Source organism: Empidonax traillii, unplaced genomic scaffold (genome assembly GCF_003031625.1).
Source record: "Empidonax traillii isolate 1590-97213 ecotype Southwest subspecies unplaced genomic scaffold, ASM303162v1 scaffold380:size670999, whole genome shotgun sequence".
In the NCBI taxonomy this organism is placed as follows: Eukaryota; Metazoa; Chordata; class Aves; order Passeriformes; family Tyrannidae; genus Empidonax; species Empidonax traillii.
This window is the reverse complement of record NW_020955573.1, coordinates 410345-415678: the sequence shown is the minus strand read 5'-3', so window position 1 is coordinate 415678 and position 5334 is coordinate 410345.

Here is a 5334-nt window from a genome sequence, read left to right as displayed (position 1 = left end):
TAGCATCATTCCCAGGGAATGACAGGGACCTTTCCACTCCAGTGTAGTTTCCAGGGTCTGTGGTCTTGGCCCAGGAAATGTGCCCAATCTTGCAACCCTCTTTCAACCCAAAGAATAGCAATTTATTATCATCTCAGGAAATCCTGCTGCTCAAGATAAATGTTTTGAGGTCAGAAGAGTGAATTATTACACATTTTCTGGGAGGTTGTTTAGCTGAGTTCTGTAAAACTTGTGCCCTACGTCTTCTGGAGGATATTTGTGGGGCTTGGATCGATGGAGGAGGGCTGAGACCTCCCCACTGCATTCTCCAAGCATTGATTGGTACTGAGATTTCAAGGGATCTCAGTTTGCCAAGGCCAAACTAGTCGTATTAACGTGGTTTCATACCAACAGTCCATGAATAGAAATAGATTCTCCTTCACTGAATTGCATCATCATAAAGTGTAAATACAGTCTCTCAGAGTGCACTGTTTCACTCCAAAGAGTTGGAATGTGACTGTACAGCCTGATCAGGTGGCTTAAAGCAGGGTAGGGAACCTCAGGCTGAGCAAAGCTTGCAGTTCTTTTTCTGCCTGGGAGATTTACACACAGAATCAAACCATAACCCCTCAGGGCATTTTTGCTAATCATGTTTCGAGAAACAGCACACAAAGACAAATAACTCCGATTTCTAAAACCACGAGAAAGCAACTTGTGAGAGGTGTGGGAGTTCTTTGGGTGTAGCTGGGGGACAGCATCCCCCTGGATGCTGTTGACAGATCAAACACAGGATTATACCTGGGCAGGGACAAGACTGAACCTTGATATCAAGCCTTGTAGGAGGGGATGCATCCAGTGGGAGAAGAGCAACACACCCCTGTGCTGGATTAGAGCTTGAATTCCTGCTTGTCCTCCTGTCTCGGTGCTTTAGTTGATATGCACGTGAAGAAGAAAGTGAACCAGCTGCAAGTGTGATGTTCAAATCCTTAAGGGTTTCCCAGCTTTCCAGGATGGCTCCCTCCAGCTCTTACAGCTTGTGTAGCTGAGCCATTGTAGTGCAAACATAAATCTCTTTATTTACAAAACACGGTGTTTTAGCTATTTTGTGTTATTTTGGTGTCAGTGGTTTCAGTGTGATCTCTTGAAATTGCTCCTGTCAGCTGTGGAGTAACTGTGAGTCTGAACTATATTTATGTGTATACCTTTTTATTTCATTCTATACATGTGTATGTGCACATCTCTAAATCAGATACTATTTCCAATTAAGTTATAGCTAAAGTCTTGCACTGATTTTATGAATTATTACAAAATGATGCAGAATTATTCGTTTCACAGTTTTTAAGGATAATTTTTGACCTCAGTGTGAGCTGTGGTGTTTGAAATGCAGGTTGCTTTGCCTGGACACAAGTGATATATTCATTTTCCCTTTTCTGGTTGGACGACTTCAGCCCTCTGGAGGACTTTCTAGGGTGCATGTTCAGAGGTATTAGTTGAGAATATTAATTTCTGTAGGTATTCCCTGCTATGAACATACACTGCTGGTTGTCCAGCTCATCCCTGGAAGTGTCCAAGGTCAGGTTGGACAGGACTTGGAGCAACCTGGTCTAGTGGAAGGTGTCCCTGCCCATGGCAGGGGGTGGAACTGGATGATTTTTAAGGTCCCTTCCAACCCCAACAATTCCACGATTGTTTACATAATCCTCTCATTAAGGCAGAGCCTTATGGGAAAGGAAGGAGTTCTCTTTGGTTTCTGATAGTTGTTTTATTTCCTGTGAGACTTGTGCCAGTGCAGTCTCAGACTAATCCCAAACTGCCTTTTTTTTGGACATGCTCCTTTATGATACTTGAGAGCTGTAATGGTGAAAAGTAAGGGGTAAATGATGAAAATTATCATCCAAAGTGTTACAACTGTTATCAGGTGGGTCAAACTTAATGTAAAACAGTACAGAGGAAAGGTTGGAAAAATGGCAAGTGACGGCATTTGTAGTCTGAGATTTAAATGTATGCGGGGATTTCCATGAAATCATTGAGGGTTTTAGGAAGAAATGACAGACTTCAATTAGCACTTGGTCATTATTCTTCTATCATGTGCTCTCATTGCTTCCTGAGGATTAGTGAGCTGGTGATCACATATCTGTGTTTCTGGGTGCCAAGACATCATCATCATCAGTATTTCCTCTGGTTCCCCTGGTGGAGAAAATGCTTCCCATCATCACAGAATGGTCTTAAGTGGGAAGATTTTGCAACAAAGCGCAGTAGTGCCAATCTGAGGAGATGCTGTGAAGTGTTAATATGTTCAATAATCAATATTTAATAAGAATTATGGAAATAGCTCTTCCTCATGAAGGGTATTTAGTGATTGTATTTGGTTTTGATGATTGATTGTGAAGTGTGGTGTGTTATTTGTTTTCTTTTCTGGTTCAGTTTCCGGGGGGAAAGCCTCGAATCTTGATGAGTAACTCTTCAAAGGAAAATTAACAACTTTCATTCTGCACTACCATAGCTCTGATAGGCTTACACACTTCAAAAATCTTTTGTTATTATTATTTTTTTTTCCCAGTTTTTAATTTGCTGCAGAGCAAAGATGTTTGAAGTTGTGTTTCCCACCTCACGAGTGGCACTCCTTGGTGGTGAGAGACTGAAAAGGAGGTGGCTACATAACAAAAGTTCAGCTTTGTTTGCCTTCTACCTGCAAAGCAAGTGGGAAGTGCTCCTGAAAGGCAGAAAAGTTCATTTTCTCTAGCAAGGTTACTCTTCTTGATGAGCATTAAAAGATAGCTTTGAGTCATTCACAATTATGACCTTGACTAGGAAAATGTAAGTTAATAAGGCTTCAACAAATTATGGTCTTTTTGGTCGATTTGCCTAGTGAACTGTTAATTGTAAAACTGAAAGACATTATGTTCGGCTTTCTCTCTCACATCTTTTGTGTTTTAACAGTGACACTTCATTGAGTGCAATTAACAAAGCCTAGGAGATTTATTAACACACTTCTTCATGGCCAATGATCCATTCCACTTAAGACATAACACTGTAAAATGCACATTATCTCCTTTTGGCACTTACAATAATGCTTCATGAACTAGGAAGGCATATGTTAAAGCAGATAAAATAGCATTATTAGCTGACAAATCTTACAATTTATTAGACAGTTAATTTATCAGCTTAAAAGACACTTAAAACAGCTGTGCATTTAATGTCTTTTTAATGTATCCAGTAAAACTTGCATAATTGCCTGTAGTGCAATTTATTTTTAGCTATGTTGCAAAATGTCTGCATTTACTGTTTACATCTCCTTTAATTTTTCCTGCAAGGCTCATCACATCTCGGCACAAGCTCTAACAATGAGGGCAGATAATCAGATAAAAGGCCTTCTTGTCCAAATGGCTGCCCATGAATGAACTATTCAGAAGTCCACGCTGAGCTGGACCAAAGAGTTCTTGCATTTTATCTCCACCCCAAGGGCAGGAGGGAGGGGAGAGGAGCCCGGGAGGGTCACGGGCTGCCGAGCGCGGCACAGCCGAGCCCTCGGTGCCTTCGTGGAATTAGCATTTGGAGCCACATGGCTGGGGTGGAAACTACCAGGGCTCCAGGACTGCATTAGCAGAGGTGTTTCATTTTATAATTAAGGTAACTGCTCCCTGCAGATCAATTGCAGCAGCACTAAGTACTGTCTGTGAGGGAAGTGTTGGAGAGGATACACGTTTAATGACTCCGCTGCATAAATTGGCTGTGTTTGTTTATTGCTCTCTAATTTAATGGAACCTTTTGTTAAATCTTTCTGCCTTTTTATTTTATTTTATTTTATTTTATTTTTAACATCCTGCTAGTAATGATTTCTGTGGGAACAAAGGGTGCTGCTTATTAAAATAAAAAGTCAAACATTGCCATTTCCATTAATTAAATGTCAGATTAGCTAATCTTTTTATAAATATTGGATACCATCTATTTACAGAGTGAAATCAGATCTGCAGATGCTGGTGTGGGGAGTAGGAGCGTGGAGGTGGAATTCTGCTTGTTTGGCAGGAATCAGGTGGAGTGGGAGCTGGGCTCCCAAAACTAGGCAGGTGGGGGACTCACAGAACACCAGGAGCACAGGAGTAGAGGTAATTCTTCTGCAGGAATAGGTGAGCCCTGTGAAAGGGGGAAAAAAGCTCTTCTGGGGAGTTTCCACACTGAAGAATCCCCGAGAGCCCAGAGACTAAAAATGGAATCTGTCAGCGGGGGCTGTGCACCAAAAATAAGTGAATGAAAGGAACAAAGCACAGTCTTATGAAATCACAGAATTGTTTAGGAAAAGCCCTCTAAGTCAGTGAGTTCAACTCTTCTCCCTGCACTGCCAAGGCCACCTCTAACCCACGTCCCCAAAGTGCCACATCTTTTAAATCTTCATAGAGTTGTTGACTCTGCAGCTTCATCTACAGCAGATCCCAACTTTTAGTTCAGGTGTGAGCTGTTCTTTGTCCCAGGCTGGGCAAAGTTTTGCCTCCCTCTTCTCCTTGTGTTTTGGGAAGGAGGAGCAAAAGAAAAGAAATAGAGTTTTCACCTTGCACAGCAATCTTGATGTGAGAATTGGAGAATTCAAGCTTAAATCCTCCTAAAATACTTTAATTATGACAGGATGGTCTTTCTTTTTCCTTCTAAATGTAGTTATCCAGCAGAATTACTGTGTTCAGTGCAAGTTTACAGGAGTGCTGAACACCTCCTGTGACTGTGATAATCCTACTCAGCCTGTAAATTATTGTGAAAACTTTTCTCATAAATGACTTACATCAGTGGTCTGGCAATATGATAAATTGTCCCAGTGAGAGGATGTGAGGAAAATGGATGAATTACTGAAGTCAAGTATGATAGAGGTGTATGGACACCTATAGCTATTACAAGAAAATGTTCTCTAATTCGTTTAATTAAACCTAAACAGGTAATAGTGCATTATTCCTGCAGAGACAGCCATCTAATGAGAGCTGCTGCTCTCTCTGGTTGGTGCAGCATTGTTGGCCATTCCCTTGGTGCTCAGGGAATTGTTGGAGAGTTGTCTCTGTCCCAGTTACAGCTGAATTCTGACATGAGGTTTCTGGTGAGGAGCAACCAAGTTGGCATCTGGTATTTCTTGAGTAACAAATCCTTTACAAGAGATTTTTAAAAGCTGCCCACTGCAGAAGTGAGGAGCTCTCAAAGTTCTCCCTCTGGACATCACCCTCCATTTCGTGTTCTCCCAGTTTCTCATGATGAATTTAATTTCAGGTAATTTAAAGGTAAAACATTTCGAGCAAGAAATCGTTAGAATTATCTGTTCTTGTTTAGGCCAGTACAAAAGTTTGGGCAATGCTGTAGCTGAAGAACAGCTTCAGATTT